Raw genomic sequence first — 17,695 nt, forward strand, 5'->3', positions numbered from 1 at the left:
TGTGGGTCTATCCTTGACCAGTGGGAGGTGGAAGCCAGTGGGTAAAAGTTTTTCTTTTCCTTCCCACAGGCACAGTGTTACGGTGCCAGTGGATGGAGCCCCTGATGACTAAAGTGATGATCAATTTTTACCTCATTTCCTGTTTCACTTTCCTCATCTCCAACTTCTGTTCTTCGGGGTCTCGACAGAAACCAGAGAAGCAGGAAATGAGATCAAACAATCTGACTGTGTGCTACACTCTGTATGCTTTCTGTGGGAGAAAAAAATCATAAACTAAGGAAACATCTCTCTAGGAATAAGAGAAAAATATCCACAAATTTTATTCTAATAAAGTATTTCTTCATTAATTTACTTGTAAGATCCCACCATTTGAACAACCACCATAATTCACATGCAAGCTAACTAATGTTTATATATTGTAAATATCTGATTTTTAGGCAAAGAGGCAACTGTCTATTTCCTAAAATAAGAACCTACAAAGATTAGAAATTTTAGAAGAGTTTGTCAATATTATAGCATAGGAATTTAATCAAATTTACCTCCATTTGTATGCATGAAAATCATCATCCAACAGAAAACTTTCATCCTTTTTGTCAGTTATTAAAAAAATCATGCGTATTTTTGCCAAAATTTAGAATATGTTTTAAATAACACAATCTTATAATAAATTCTGTTGCTTTTGAAGTCTGTTATCTAATAAGAAGCATATTTTCCTTTGGTTTAGGAGAATAGCATTTTACTGCCCATGAAGAAAAAAAAAAAAAACAAAAAAACTCAGTCATAATACAGCATTTTTTTCAAAACCAAATCACATTACTACTTCTCAAAAAGTATTCCTTTATTAAAGTGAAAATTCGCTCAATATATTTGCTTTAATTTGTTTTAAAACTTCCTTGAAACCTGTGTTATTTCAAATATTTTCCAGGATAATGTCTACAGAGGACAATAGCTCATTTGGGACAGTTCATTTACCATCAAATGTTGCCTTGAAATTTTCTTCATCTGTGGCATTGTAGAAAAGACTGTCCCTCAGCTTATCTTACACTGCTCTGAAGGACAAAACACCCTGCTTTGTGAGATTTAAATTCATGCCTTTTTATTGTTTCTCTTTCCTTTGTTTGCCCCACTCCAGCCAGAAAATTTAAGATGGGGGAGCCTATAAGAAAAAGGCTAGCAGACTATAAGCATCAAGGAAGAAAAAAAAAAAAGCTAATGAACATATGAAATAGCATTTTATAGGCGTTCTAATTCAGGAATCGTGCTCTACTCTTGAAATTTATCCAGTTGGCTAAGACTTCCCTTTATGAGTCTAAACCCTGACATCTAGACCACGGGTAAGCATATAATTGCAGGATCTTCCGATTTCAGTAGAGGAAGGAAACTGCTCCGCCAGATGGACGTCAACTGCGCCGGAATCGTTGCTGAAAAGCTTCTCAGCTCCAGCGGGAAGGAAAGTGTGCTGTTGCTAAGCTACTGATAGGCTTTGCCCTTCCTCTGCTGAATGGGCAGTCACTGGGTCAAGGCACAAAGATGACGTTAAAGCTGACCGTTCCCTGCTGATTGAATGGTGACATAGGAAGTGGCTAAGTGTTTCCTTTAGATCACCTATTACCCCTTGCTATTCTCTAACCTTCACTTCTGGGGTGAAGGGTGGGAACACAGACACTCCTTAGTGTGATGGGAGCCTGGAGATGCAAGGCGTGGAAGATTTGGTAACGGTAAAATTAGCAAATACAATACCTTTAGATATTAAAACTAGAAAAAAGAATACATTTTAGGATATTTAAAAGAACTTGTAGTAAAAAATGTTGGGGGCAGGAGAGTCTATACCAAATATGCTTATGTTTATAACTTTTACTTGTCCATGTAATTTTTCCTAATGGTAAAAGATTGGGCAGACTTATCCTTGGACTTTTGTTCAAATTTAACATGCCACCTCCCCGTGGGAATAACAAGGTCATCCTCAGAAATTAATAGACACAGCCTCAAGGCCTGGGATATGCAGCCTCCTTTAGCTAATTTCAGCGTGTGTGATTTTTATTGGTTGTCTCTGGCCCACTCACACACAGCAACGTATCTTAGTGCTTAAGTTCTGGAAGCCACTGCCATCAAAGTCCTACACTTTGTCCTTACAGTTATTAGCCCCGTTTTACCCTCAGATTTTTAATGAGTTCTTGATGATTTCAAAAGTTCTGGTTGGAGAAAGATTTAAGATGCCCCCTTTGCAGCCGGGAGCCTCCTGGTGACTCAGACAGTAAAGAATCTATCTGCAATACAGGAGACCCAAGATCATTCCCTGGGTTGGGAAAATTGCCTGGAGAAGGGAATGGTACCCCAGTCCAGTATCCTTGCTGGGAAAACATCATTGACAGAGGAGCCTGGTGGGTTACAGTCCATGGGTTCACAAAGAGTCAGACACAACTGAGCAATCAACACTTTCTTCTTCTTCTTCTTTACAGCTGAGTAGAAAAGAGAGAAGTATGTTCAATCTTGGTGTTCCTACTGTGTGTGAATCTTGTGTTAAGAGCTGGGCCTACAGGAGAGGACAAAGGAAATGTGTAATAGCTACTATGGTGTTTATAGTCACAGACCGTCTGAAACTGGACTCATACTGATGTTATCATTGGGATGACATTTAATAAAATTTGGGGAAAGTTTATTTTTCAGGTGTTAGATGTATTGAGCACTGGGGTTGGAACAGTGCTTTTACTATTTTATCCTGTGAGAGAGCTGTCCACTGATAGTTACTATTAAAACATGTGCTGGTGAAGACATTGTCATCAGGCAGTAGCTTTCCTGCAGCTGTTTAGGAAGTTACTGAAATGATCATTATAAAACCACTAGCTGGAAATAGAACTGCCATATGACCTAGCAATACCACTTCTGGGTATACACACCGAGGAAACCAGATCTGAAAGAGACACGTGCACCCCAGTGTTCATCGCAGCACTGTTTATAATAGCCAGGACATGGAAGCAACCTAGATGCCCATCAGCAGATGAATGGATAAGGAAGCTGTGGTACATATACACCATGGAATATTACTCAGCCATTAAAAAGAATGCATTTGAATCAGTTCTAATGAGGTAGATGAAACTGGAGCCCATTATACAGAGTGAAGTAAGCCAGAAAGATAAAGAACATTATAGCATACTAACACGTATATATGGAATTTTAAAAGATGGTAATGATAACCCTATATGCAAAACAGAAGAAGAGACACAGATGTACAGAACAGACTTTTGGACTCTGTGGGAGAAGGTGAGGGTGGGATGTTTTGAGAGAACAGCATCGAAACATGTATATTATCTATAGTGAAACAGATCACCAGCCCAGGCTGGATGCATGAGACAAGTGCTCGGGCCTGGTGCACTGGGAAGACTCAGAGGGATTGGGTACAGAGGGAGGTGGGAGGGGGGATTGGGATGGGGAATACATGTAGATCCATGGCTGATTCATGTCAGTATATGACAAAACCCACTACAATATTGTAATTAGCCTCCAACTAATAAAAATAAATGGAAAAAAAAAAAAACCCACTAGCTATAAGACAAATATCTTTGTAAAGTCCTAAAGAATTGGTGATGAGACAAGACATTTATTAAGGGCCAAACTCAGTGCAGATGAAGTTGTGCGATTTTCACAGTTGTATAGTCTCAGTGAGTCGTCTGGATCGTAATGTATTGGGTTTCCTAGATTTCGTGTTGTGTAGCTATTAAAGCTTGTGAAGATGACTGGTGTAATTCTGACCTAACGCAAAGAGAAGAGAAGAAAAATAAAGCCATTGAGTCCTAACACATACACACACACACACGCACATCCCCCACACCTCACACTCCAAGAGGGAAGAATGCGATAGGGAAAGGAACAAGGGGTTACTTCCTGTGCCGTATGAGTCAAAGGCAGATAGTTTGTTTGGGCTCCAAATAATGCTGATTTTTAAACGTCTCCTGATTCAGTCATTGTAGGACTCTGGAGGTGTTTTGTGTGCATATATGAATAAGACAGAAACAACTTTATTGGTAAATTAATGGTGCCAGCTTTTTATCCATTTGTTTTTCCTCTAGGAAAACTGGGTGTAATTACCTCTGGTTATACACATCCAAACAATTCCCCACTCTTATAATGCATCGCATCTTATTATAAGAATATACACTGAACACTATATATATGTTCACTGTATACATTTATGTGTATACACAAACACACACACTCATACATATACACAAACACACACGGGGAGATAGTTTAGTCATCGGTAACAGTGGTCAACTTGTTCTGTGTCTTTATATTCTAATCATTAAGTTTGACAATGACTAACAAATAATAATTGTGTGAGGGCTTCCCTCTTGGCTCAGATGGTAAAGAATTTGTCTGCAATGCAGGAGACCTAGGTCCCATCCCTGGATCGGGAAGATCTCCTGGAGAAAGGAACAGCAGCCCACTCCAGTATTCTTGCCTGGAGAATTCCATGGGCAGAGGAACCTGGCAGACTACAGTCCATGGGTTCACAAGGAGCTGGGCTCAACTGAGTGACTAACACACAACAATAAAAAGTCAAATGTCATTAAGTGTTCTGAAGAAATACAAAGCAGGGCAAATACAGGGAGTGATGGGTGTATACATTAGTCAGATGGCCAGGAAATTCGTCTTTGAGAAAGTGACATTTGGAGAGAAAGCTGAGTGAATGAAGTGGAAGTTGCCATTTGAAGGGCTCAGGTAAAATGATAACAGGGAAAGAACTCCCCGAGAAAGAGAGAAATTCATCTAGAATACACTAAGCAGAGGAGATGGTAGCTAGGAATGAGATCAGATGAGTAGCTAGTGGTTAGATGATGGAGACCCTTTTACGCAAGTTTTGCATTTTCTCCCTTATGGGAGACCAATTAAGAGTAATATCCCTAGAAGTGAAGCAATCAGATTTGCATTTTTGGAGAATGCTGGTTACCACATAAATAGTCCTAGAGGGACAAGAAGTGAAGCAGCAAGCCCAGTTAGAATGTTGTTTCAGCTGCTGAGTTGAGAGATGATCTTAGTTTAGACTGGGATAATAATAGTGGAAAGAGATACAAGTGATTGAACTATGGACTTACTTTCAAGATGGAGATTGTAGGTGTTTTCATGGAGTTTGGGCAAAGAGTACAAAAGGAGTCTCAGGCTCCCTTAGCGGTCCAGGTATTTGTGGCAGAAGAGGGGACTTGGAAATAGCTTGTATTTTGGATTCCAGGTTGCTGGCCATGAATAACCAATCCTACCCTGATTCTAATTGACATCACTGTGAAATACTGGATCTCATTCTGGTTCAGTGGCTGCCTAGAACAAATGAGCAGTCCCTCATGATGGAAGGGGTGCATAATTCATAATTGAAAAAAGGGTATAAAGAATTTGTGGGGTAGCCACAAAGGGGACAATGGCAGAAACAGCCTCCAATAGCTAATTGTCTTTTTTCCAGTAAAATATATATGATTTATTCTTAACTTTGTCCTTGACCACACAGAAGAGAGGCCCAAATTCCCTGAGTTCCCTTGGAACTAAGTTATGGGCAGTTGAATGTGAGCAGATTTGATATGTGCAATTTTAGTACCATGTCCTTCAAGGGAGGGGACTTTGTTCTTTGTTTCCTATTTTCTCCTTTTTGTTCCTAGAGATGTGAACGTGAACAAAAGTAATCTTAGACTATGTGGCAAGAACATCATTTTAAGATTAAACAAACACACAGAGAAGAATTCATCTAAGAGGAATATATATCTTCAGGCTACACATCAGAGGCAGCAGGTATGGCCCACAACTGCTATATTTCTGAGTTTCAGCAGGAAATTTGATTTTATTTATGCAACTCACACACACACACAGAAAAACAAGGTTCTTGAATAGACTTAGCAGGCATTCCGCTTGTTTTGTCTGTAACAGAGTAAGTCACTAGTACTGATTCTTTGGAATGAACAAACATCCCTAAAGTTCTTAGATTTGAGGTTGGGGGAAAAATTATTATGTTTCTTGAGAGTAGCAGGGTAGAAGTTCTAAACTTTTATATTAAGCATTGGAAACTGTTACTTTACTATGTATCCAAATTTAGTACAACAGGACTCAACAATGTGTTTTCTGTTGGGGCTTCCCTGGTGGCCCAGATGGTAAAAGAATCCACCTGCAATGTGGGAGAACTGGTTTCAATCCCTGGGTTGGGAAGATCCCTTGGAGAAGGCAACGGAGAAGGGAACGGATACCATTCAAGTATTCTTGCCTGGAGGATTCCATGGACAGAGTAGGCTGGCAGGCTGCAGTCCATAGGGTTGAAAAAAGTCGGACACAACTGAACAGTTTTCAGTTTCATTTCACTTTCATTTTGACTTTGCACCTATGATTTTGAGCTTCAGTTACAGTTGCTATTTATGCTATAAAAAGAGCCAGTCGACATTAGATTTGATTGATTAAAAAGAAGAGACTATTTCAAAGTATTCATTGTGCTTGTGGAGGATAGTTGACAAAATCAGCAAAGTGAAGGGAAGTTAAAGTCACTCATTCACGTCTGATTCTTTGTGACCCCATGGACCGTAGCCCGCCAGGATCCTCTGTCCATGGAATTCTCCAGGCAAGAATACTGGCGCGGGTTGCCATTCCCTTTTCCATGGGATCTTCCCCACCCAGGGATCAAGTCAGAGTCTCCTGCATTGCAGGCAGATTTTTTATTGTCTGAGTCACCAGGAAGACCCAAAGAAAATTGGAGGACATTTTCAATAGAACTATAGACATGATAAATCAGGAATATCCTTAAGGGAGTTCTTACCACCAAATGGAATATAAGTAAGTAGACACAGCATAGGTTTTTAGAAGGGTCACTTAGCAGGAAAACATAAGAGGAGAGCTATACTTACAGAGGGATACTTTACACAAAAGGGTTGGAAGTTGGATATGCTCTATGCAAATGCCATTTATAATGGCAGTCATAGCTAGACTAGGTAAAGGCAAAAAAAAAAAAAATTAACCTATTTATGTGATCAGTTCTAATCCATTAATTGACCTTAGCTTATGAGAAGCCATTGCTGTTGGAAGACAGTGGGTAGGATGGGCAGTAAGTGTCATTGTTCCCTTAGTCTCTTCTCATATAGATATTCTCTATAAAAGCAACAGAGGTTTATTTATATCACTTTTAAGTGACATATTGGGCAGATATTTTAAGCTTTATTCATAAAATGCACTCATTTAAAATGAATTATAGATTCCTTTGTTGGGTTCTTTAAACATTAAGATGTGTTTCTAAGGGTCACGTGGGAAGACAGAAAAGAAAAATTCAAAGCTTAGTGTTTCTATATTTAATTTGCGTTTCAGGAGATAGAGATAGAATTCAGATTCTAATTAGAGGAGCCTTTTTCCCTTAAGCATTTCATCCTCAATTCATTTACTGTATTTGAATCATTATAATAAAAATTACAAAATCTATATTTGCATGATAATTTAAATTTAAAAAAAATCTGCTTCTGCTACTTAATCACAAAATTACTAATTTACCCATTTAGTAATTGTACAAGTACACACACTAAATATTTACTATGTTTAGAGAATTATGATAAGAACTTTCCTCTTGTCCAACTCTTTGTTACCCCGTAGTCTATATAGTCCATGGAATTCTCCAGGCCAGAATACTAGAGTGGGTTCAGTTCAGTTCAGTTGCTCAGTCATGTCCGAGTCTTTGCAACCCCAAGGACTGCAGCATGCCAGGCCTCCCTGTCCATTACCAACTGCTGGAGGTTACTCAAACTCCTGTCCATTGAGTAGGTGATGCCATCCAACCATCTCATCCTCTGTCGTCCCCATCTTCTCCCACCTAGCCTTCCCTTCTCCAGGGGATCTCCCCAACTCAGGGATCAAACCCAGGTCTCCTGCACTGCGGGCAGATTCTTTACCAGCTGAGTCACAGGGGAAGCCCAAGAATACTGGAGTGGGTAGTCCATCCCTTTTCCAACAGATCTTCCCAACCCAGGAATCAAACCGGGGTCTTCTGCATTGCAGACAGATTCTTTACCAACTGAGCTATCAGGGAAGCCCATGATAAGAACTTTAATTAATAATATAACTTAATTCTTAAAATCATTCTATGAGGTAAATTATATCACTAGTCCAGTATGCACATGGCAAAATTAGAGCTGAGATTTACCCAAATCAATCAAAATAATTCTGCCTTTAGTTTTGAATTTTAACAAAAACCTTATGCCTCCCAAACCAAGCAAGAGACATGTAACTTGCAAACAACTTAAATTGCTTTAAACATGTTTAAAAATCATGCTTAAAATTATGGACAAAGATAAATAATATGCAAGTTCTATAGTTCATTATTAGAACTACAAAAGGTTTGAATACTTCGTTTATTCAGCTTTACTTTGGAATCATTTAAAATAATAATTTGCATATTTGAAATTATGAAATGTTAGCAAATGTAGAACCTATGTTACTTTACTTGTACTCATGGCTACCTTTGCTATAAGAGTACCTGTTTATTCTAACATAACTTTGAAGTCTAAAATGGAAATTTTCCTCAATGGATTCTAGTTAAAGAAGAAGTCATCAAAAGAAAAAAAGAGAGAGAGACAAGAAATAATGGAACTATTCAAAAATCTTTACATTGATAGAATATTGTCATTTATTCAATTAATGTTTTTTTCAGCCAACCATTATTGAGCACCTCCTGAGCACTTGTTTCAGTGCTAGATCTTGGAAGTTTAGAATGATGGTTTGTAAATTCTTATAAATAATATAAGAAAAAATACAGCCCTCAAGGGAGTATTGATACAATGTAGTAAACAGATTTAAATAATATTAGTCTAGAGGACCTAGGAAATTCTCCAAACATGCCCTGATAACCATAACTTCCTTGTCTACTTCCCTGAAATCTTAAGGATGTACATTTATAGGAACATTAGCAAATGATGTCATGATAAATGTCCCAAAAAATATCCTGGTTAAAATAATTTTAATAACCATATAGCAGCACATGACTTAATCCTAAGGCTCTAGTAGTGCCTTTTTTCTCCTTGTTCATAGTCACAATGCTACCATTTGCAATCTCCTATGAATAGAGTAGGAAATTTGGAAAGTGGGATAGAGGAGGATGACTTTCTTGGGAGGGAGATGCTGGTTTGTCTGGAATAGACATGGACCACACATCCATGTCCTGGAGTCTGAACAACCTTATAAGAATCTCTACACTAGAGAAAGAGGGACTGAGAAAGGGGAGGGAGGAGGAGAAGGAAAGTCCCCTGACTGAAGGTGTTTTTGCTAACACTCCTTGAGAGCCAACTGGAAGATGAACCTAACATATCTAGGCTGGAAGGGAGAGTGGATAATGGCTGTTAGAAGTGATAGAAAAGAAGTGATATATGAATCAAGTTTGGGCTGAAAATAACCTTGATAAAGCATTTGAGGGTTGGTAGAGAGAAAGTGGGGGGCAGAAAAGGACTTAATTTTCCATGATTTTATCACAAAATGCAAAGTATGTATACTTTAAGCAGGAGACAGACCATCAGCAACTTTATATTGCAGGTGGAGTTTTATGTATCTGAGTTTTACAGATACTGAAAGAATTTAAGAATGTAAGTGTGTGTGTGCTCAGTCGCGTCCTATACTTTTCGACCCATGGACTGGAGTGCACCAGGCTCCTCTGTCCACGGGATTTTCCAGGTAAGAATACTGGAGTGGGTTGTCATTTCCTCCTCTAGGGGATCTTCCTGACCTAGGGATCGAACCTCCGTCTCTTGTGTCTTCTGCATTGGCAGGCAGATTCTCTACCGCTGAACCACCCATGAATCAAATTACTTTTACTCCATTGCATCTTATATCTACATATGTATTGATTACGAAAACACTTTCAATATGAAATTACTTGTTTTTCTTGCAAGAAACTGAATTTATTAAAGGAAGATATGTATGGAATTATTTCTTTAATACACTTCAGTTTGTAAGAATTGAAGAGAAATTCCTTAAAATTTTTATTAATCACAATAAATATCATTTTCACCTTAATTTTTCACCTATCCAGCATGATAATGAAGTTTATTTACATTAGAAATTCCAAGTGAATTTGGGTCTTTCAAAATCACAGTTATAGAAAATAATATACATATATCACCAGTAAAAATATTCAAACTAAATTTTTCTCTTCTTTCCTTTCTTTCCTCCATCTTTTTCCTTTCAATCCACCCATTTTTTCAAGCAGTATTTTTGAGTATTTATGCCAAATTGAGATGCTATTGTAAAAAGAGAAGTCTTTAGTCTCACAGAATTTACAGAACTATAGAAGGTCCAGAAAAAAAGTGTTAGTCACTCAGTTGTGTCTGACTCTTTGTGACCTCATGCACTATGGAATTCTCCAGGCAGGGATACTGGAATGAGTAGCCATTCCCTTCTCCAGGGGATCTTCCCAACCCAGGGGTTGAACCCGGGTCTCCTGCACTACAAGCAGATTCTTTTCTATCTGAGCCACCACACAGTAATTCATTTCCTGTGTTAAATGAATAAACACAGTAAGTGTGGAACGTAATGAGAACTATGAAGGCAATACAAGAGAGTGATAAGACAGCAGGTGACCAGAAGAAGAAGGATACTGTGGAAACCTGGGCCAGGTAAGTCTCCATACTAGATGTCATTTAAATTGAGACATAAAGACTGTAAAGGAAGTAATCATAAAAACTGCCAGCAAAGAGCATCCCAGTTGGAGGAAACAGCACCTGCAAAATTCCAGGGGCAGAAATTCTTGTATGTTAGAGTAGCTCAGGAAAATCAACATGACCGAGGTGAGTGATCAAAGGAGCATGGTAAAAAGTTAATTTACAAACATGGAGGACTACCCTACCTTGCTTGGCCTTGAGACCAGGCTAAGGAGTTTGGGATTTGTTCAAACTTTGATTTGAAATCATTGCAAAGTTTTGAACTTTGGAGTTATCTGATTGGAATCAAATTTTTCAAACAATATTTCACATGTACTGCTGACCATAGACTTGTAAAAGGGTAAGAGTCAAATCATGCAAGTTATCTTGGAAGATCCTGAAGTGATTCAAGTTAAACACATTGCTTTCTAAGACTAGAAGCTAACTGAGAAAGTGGTGAGAATTGTGAAGTTTGAGGTATTTTAAAGGTCGTTCAAATAAGATATGCTAAGGGTTCAGATGCATGGAGTTAAGGAAAGGTTGAATATAATTTTACAGCTTTAATAATTCAGTGAATAGCATAATTCTTCATTGAAATGGTAATGAATGAGGATCAACAGGTTCAGGAAGGGAAAGGAACGATCATTTAAACATGTTATTATTAAAATGTCAAATAGACATATAAGTGCACTTCTAAAGATACAGATGGATATATAAGTTTTGTGATTGTTAAGTGAAAAACAGAAATCTGGGAAACCTTCAAACCATGAAGCCAAAACTCCAATAATTTGGCCACCTGATGTGAAGAGGCTCTGGAAAAGAGACTGAAGACAAAATGCGAAGGGGGTGATAGAGAATAAGATGGTTAGATAGCATCACCAACTCAATGGGCACGGGTTTGAGCAAACTCCGGGATACAGTGAAGGACAAGGAAGCCTGGAGAGCTGCAGTCCATGGGACCGCAAAGAGTCAGACACAACTTAGTGACTGAACAACAACAAAAGCCAAGAGATTGCCTGTGGAGAGCTTTTAGCTGGAGAGTAAAAATGGCACAGTTCTGTGCTAAGGCATCTCATCTTGTGAGGTTCAGAAGAAGAAAACCTCAGAAAGGAGAGCCAGGAATTTGAGATTTTTGGAAATAAAATGTAAAAGGTTTTCAAGAAGGAAGTGATGAATGTTTTGAAATACTGTTGAGAAATGGAATGAAGTGAGAATTAAGAGCTTTTTGGAAGAACGGAAGTTTTTGACAACACTTTCAGTAGCATAGTGGGATTGAAAGTCTTACTGAGAACTCTAGAGAAAATGGTGTTGTGTGCTCAGTCACTCAGTCGTGTCCAACTCTTTGCGACCCCACGGACTGTAGCCCACCAGTCTCCTCTGTCTATGGGATCCTCCAGGCAAGAATACTGGAGTGGCTGCCATTTCCTTCTCCAGGGATCTTCCTGACCCAGGAGTCGAACCGGGGTCTCCTGCTTTGCAGGCAGTTTCTTTACCGACTGAGCTATGAGGGAAATAAAATCAAATATTGCTAATTTCTTTTGAAGATTTTTACTACTAAGAAAAGTGGGAGAACAGGGTAGTAGAGGTGTGGAACCCAGGAGATATTTGCTGTTGTTTGAGATGGTTGCATTTTACCTGTTATTTTTATTTTTAATATGGGAGAAATTAAGACTGTGTGCTGTTAGAAATCATCCATATAAAGAAAGACTTGGTGAAGGACGAGAGGAAGATCATTGTAGGTGTAAAATTCTTGAACATATGACAAGCTATGAGACGCAAGGAAACAAGAGAGAAGAGAGTAGTTGGCCTGAGATTAGGACATGGAAGCTATTTTATTTTATTTTTTTTCCCAATTATTTTTATTAGTTGGAGTATTTTATTTTAAAAAGAGGAAAAGCAATGAATGCAGGAATAAAAATATATAGGTAATCAAAGTTGGCAATCTAATTTTCCAGATTATGGACACAGAAAGAGTCTGGTCCACAGGGGAAAGAATAAAGCAGAGACAGAGGGAAAGAGGGAGGGAAAGAGAGACACTTGGAATTCCCTGCTGCCTTGATTCCCAGGTCTAGTTTGTTCCTGAGCCCTAGCCACATCTGATCCCTGGGCGGTACCCCCCCCATGTTTTATGCCATGTTCCCTTTTGTGAATATGACATAAGCTCTAGAGACTGTCTGTTGCTTACACGCAAAAACATTGTACCTAATACAAATGGGAACTGCATTTTTCATTATGTGAGATTGGCTATTGGGAAATTCTAAGCTCCTCACCCCTCTATGAGACCCTTGTCAGGGTTCTCACTTACCCTGCAAGTGGGGGAGGCACTCCTAATTTTATGTCTCATTTTCCTTCTTTAGAAGAGTCACTTGACAATATTTCCTATAACTTGTTCAAACATTGATTTTCTTTATTTTACCAACATTAAAATTATGTGTGTTGGTGTTGTCCACAAGCTAATTTCCTTAAAGCCTTTATTTTATTTCATTTGACTTGCTTCCATTTTTCAGAAGTGCATATTGACCTAGTTATAGAAATATGACTAGCAGGGGCAATGGCAATACAGCAGGCCTATAGTTCTTAACCTGTTCAATGATCCTAAGAATTTCCTTTCATTTCTAATCACACCAGTGAGATTTTCTTGGCCTTGCATCTATGAGAACTGGGTAGAATTTGGGTCACTGTAATGTCAGCACAATGTATTTTTGTAAATCACTAAGTTCCCTGAAATCCTTCCACTTGAGAGTAAAGAGACTCTGTTTAGTATGAGCAATGCAAAGTGAGTAAGTGTGGAGAAAGCTTGTGATACACACTCTAAAATAAACAGAGTTTTCAAAAATAAAAAATAAAAAAATAAACAGAGTTTTCCACTGCATCAGCAGAGGGAAGAACAGTAAAATCAGGTAATGTGATTTCTAGCTCATTTACTAATGAAAACCCTCCTTTGAATCAATTTACTCTTGTGTATTGGCCCTTGCTTCATGTTTCTGGCCAGTTTTCACTGAAATAGGGACACTACTTATTTTTTCCATGTATTTTCATCCCCAGGGAACTGTCTCCAATTCAACTATCTGGCATGCCTTAAAAAGCACTTTAGTGCTAGAATGTTGATAACAAAGGAAATCTCAACTTGTATTTGAACCCTAAATATGAACCCTTTAAGTCAGCACTGGTGACTATTTTTGGCAAGTAATTTGTTACATCTGCCTGAAAAAATGATGGATGTGGAAAGTAAGGAGAAACAAGAGGTCATGTGTAGCAAGTTAAGAAAAATATGTTTATTTTTCCCCTTCACCTAACAGGTCTCAGGGAATTATCAAGAGTCTTTGGGAGGGAGACCATAGGAAAAGATTCAATCTAGGGCCACAGGATAAGATTCAACCTAAGCTCACCTTTGCGAGAGTGGCTGTGCCCAAACCTGTATCAATGTAACCCATAGTAGGAACCCCTATTAACCCCATGTCTAATTCTAAAAGCTCTTTCATTTACAGAAGCTGAAGTGAAATCCTCTATCAGAAGGTGAAGATGAATAAGAAATATATTTCAAGTTAGTAAATGCCAGTTTGAATTAATAGGTTCAATGAAATATCATTGCACTTAACATGTTTTAGCACCTGCAGTTTCTGGCTGTGGCAAAATTAACCTAAGCCAAGATGTTTATTCACCTTCTTTGGGCAAGTAATCTGAAACCTCAGCTACCAGAGATATATAAACTGGCAAGCAGGTGAAGCATCAGTCTACATATTTTCTTTCTTTGTGCTCTGATCTTGATTCTTCTATGAATGTCTTGTAAGAAAAGCTCCCTCCAAAGTAGACATGATGCTTTTTTAAATGGCAGGATATACTGAAGTATTTTAAAGAAAACTACAACATAACACCAACAAGTCATAGGCACTTAGATGTTTGTTGAGTGAATGAAGAGAAATAAGCATACACATTGGTAAAAGGTATAAAACATTTGGGGGACTGGTCTGGTAGCTCAGCTGTAAAGAATGCACTTGCCAATGCAGGAGATACCAGATTTGATTCCTGGGTCAGGAAGATCCCCTGGAGAAGGAAATGGCAACCCACTCCAGTATTCTTCCCTGGGAAATCCCATGGACAGAGGAGCCTGGCAGACTACATTCCATGGAGTCACAGAGTCTGACACAACTTAGTGAGTAAACAACAACAACAACAAATAAAACATTCTAAACAGAAGGTGAAAGTGAAGAATGAAAAAGCTGGCTTAAAACTAAACATAAAAAAGCTAAGATCATGGTACCTGACCCCATCCCTTCATGGCAAATAGAAGGGGAAAAGGTCAAAGGAGTGACAGATTTCCTCTTCTTGGGGGCTAAAATCACTGTGGATGGTGACTGCAGCCATGAAATCAGAAGATGATTGCTTCTTGGCAGGGAAGCTGTGCCAAAACTAGACAGTGTGCTAAAAAGCAAAGACATCATTTTGCTGACAAAGGTCTGTATATTTAAGGTTATGGTCTTTCCAGTGGTCACATATGGTTGTGAGAGCTGGATCATAAAGATGGCAGAGCACCAAAGAATTGATGCCTTTGAAATATGGTTCTGGAGAAGACTGTAGAGAATCCTTTGGAAAGCAAGGAGACCAAACCAGTCAATCTTAAAGGAAGTCAACCCTGCATACTCATTGGAAGAACTGATGCTGAAGCTGAAGTTCTAATATTTTGGCCACCTGATGTGAGCAGCTGACTCATTGGAAAAGGCCTTGATGCTGGGAAAGACTGAAGGCATAAGGATAAGAGGGTGTCAGAGGATGAAACGGCTGGATGTCATCACTGATGCAATGGGCATGAACCTGGGCAAACTCCAGGGGATGGTGAGGCAGGCAGAGGCCTGGTGTGCTGCATACCGTGGGGTCACAAAGAGTCTGACATGACTGGGCACATTAACAACAACAACAGCAAACATATTACCTAATTCTTAAAAGATAAACTTAAGCACAAATAGAATCTGAATTCATGCATGGGATTTGGTAGAAATAACTCAATTGCCTGATGGGTATTACACATGTCATGTGCAATTTCCTGTATTAAGTTGTTATGCAGAGCAAAATAGAACCATCTTTATCCTGTTTTCTTCCACACACTGTGATAAGAAATTTAAATTTGGATTTGGGTTTAATGAGCTATCTTTCTTACTAAGGCTGGAAAGATGTGAAGCAATTGTCTAGTCTCTACCATAAAGCACAAACTTAAATTTGGGAATCTGTTTGAAACTTTTCTTTTAATTCTCTGAGTTTTATTTCCTAAAATGAATGAATGTTTAAAAAAAATATATATATATATATAAAAGTATGCATATATTCTTATGTATAAAGAGATTATACACACTTATATGTATAGGCACATACATCATATATATCACTTACACATCTTATGTACACATTATATAATATGTATACCTTATATTACAATATACTTAGGTAGAACAAGTAAAAATATAATAGTATGTAATAATGCAATATATTAAAATATATATTTTTATTTATATATACAAATATATATCATATATATATACACACATTTTATTTGGCTCTGTACTAATTTTGGTGTCAATAGACAAAGGGAATTGTGTTAGTTTCCCGAATTGGAAATAAATAAGTGAATACAGGAAATAAAATGAAAGAATGGACATTTCTGAAAACTCAATGAGTGATTTAGAAGATTAAATTTCAGTATTACCTCAAAACACAAAGTCACATACAAAAACAATAAAACTGATGTTATAAGCAACAAAATATGAAGTATGGGAAATTTCTAAGAGACTTTATGCAGAAATACTTGGACTTCCAGGAAAAGAAAAATGAGTAAAGGAATAAAAATTAATAATCAAATACACATCTTAATTCCTCAAACTGAGGACAGATGGAGATTTTAGAACAAAAAAAATTTGCTAAAGTCCAGAAATAACTAATAAAAGTGGCAGGCATTTTTATATAGACTGGTAACATTCTTGATCTGTAAATATCAAGAAGATATTTTCAGGTTTCTAGGATTACTTAAAAGTTTATTTATTTATTTATTTATTTTTGGGAGGCTTCCCTGGCAGCTCAGATGGTATAGAATACTAGAATGGGTTGCCATTTCCTTCTCCAGGGGATCGATCTTCCCAACTCAGGAATCGAACTTGGGTCTCCTGGAGAGGGAAATGGCGATACATTCTAGTATCCTTCCCTGAAGGGCCTGGCAGACTACAGTGCCTGGGGTACCAAAGAGTTGAACACCACTGAGCAACTAACACACAACAGTTCGTTCAATGAGGAAAGAGAATTAGTTTAACAGAAAGCTTCCTGTTCTATCCACATAGAAGCTAAAATTCAGTGGCAAAGCATATGCAGTATTTTGACTGACCAAGGCAGCAATCCCCAAATTACTTGCAGATAAAAAGAAAAGTTACAAGTAATTTCTGAGTATCTTATTTACAGAAGTATTTCAATGAAAATAAAATTAAATCATTTAGCAACTTCAAGATAGAGAAAAATGAGTTGTGGTAGAAATATTCATTGGAGGAAAGTATAGATGAATATTTATGAATCATAACAAAGTGATTATAAACTACGAAACAAATAAGATAACATTCTTGGTACTTAAATACAAGAATGAAAGAGATGGTTATTTGTAGCTTAATCATTGACTGGGAATAAAATTCTGAATTTTTATAGTTATTGACACTTCTGCAGTTGCTCACTAGTTGTGTCCGACTCTCTGTGACCATATGGACTGTAGCCTGCCAGGCTCCTCTGTCCATGGAATTCCAGGCAAGAATCCTGGGGTGGGATGCCATTTCCTTCTCCAGGGGCTCTTCCTAATCCAGGGATCAAACTTGTGTCTCTTGCATTGGCAGGTGGATTCTTTATCACTAGGACACCAGGGAAGCCCCTATTTTTATAATACCAAAGAAGAAATATTAAATATAATTAAAAAATAATGTACAAAATAGTAAAGATGCTTCTCAAGTGACTGAAGAACTTGGTCAGATTTTAAAAGTTCTACCATCATTGAAAGTGAAAGTGCTAGTTGCTCAGTTGGGTCTAACTCTCTG

This window comes from Cervus canadensis, chromosome 27 (assembly GCF_019320065.1).
Source record: "Cervus canadensis isolate Bull #8, Minnesota chromosome 27, ASM1932006v1, whole genome shotgun sequence".
Classification (NCBI taxonomy): domain Eukaryota; kingdom Metazoa; phylum Chordata; class Mammalia; order Artiodactyla; family Cervidae; genus Cervus; species Cervus canadensis.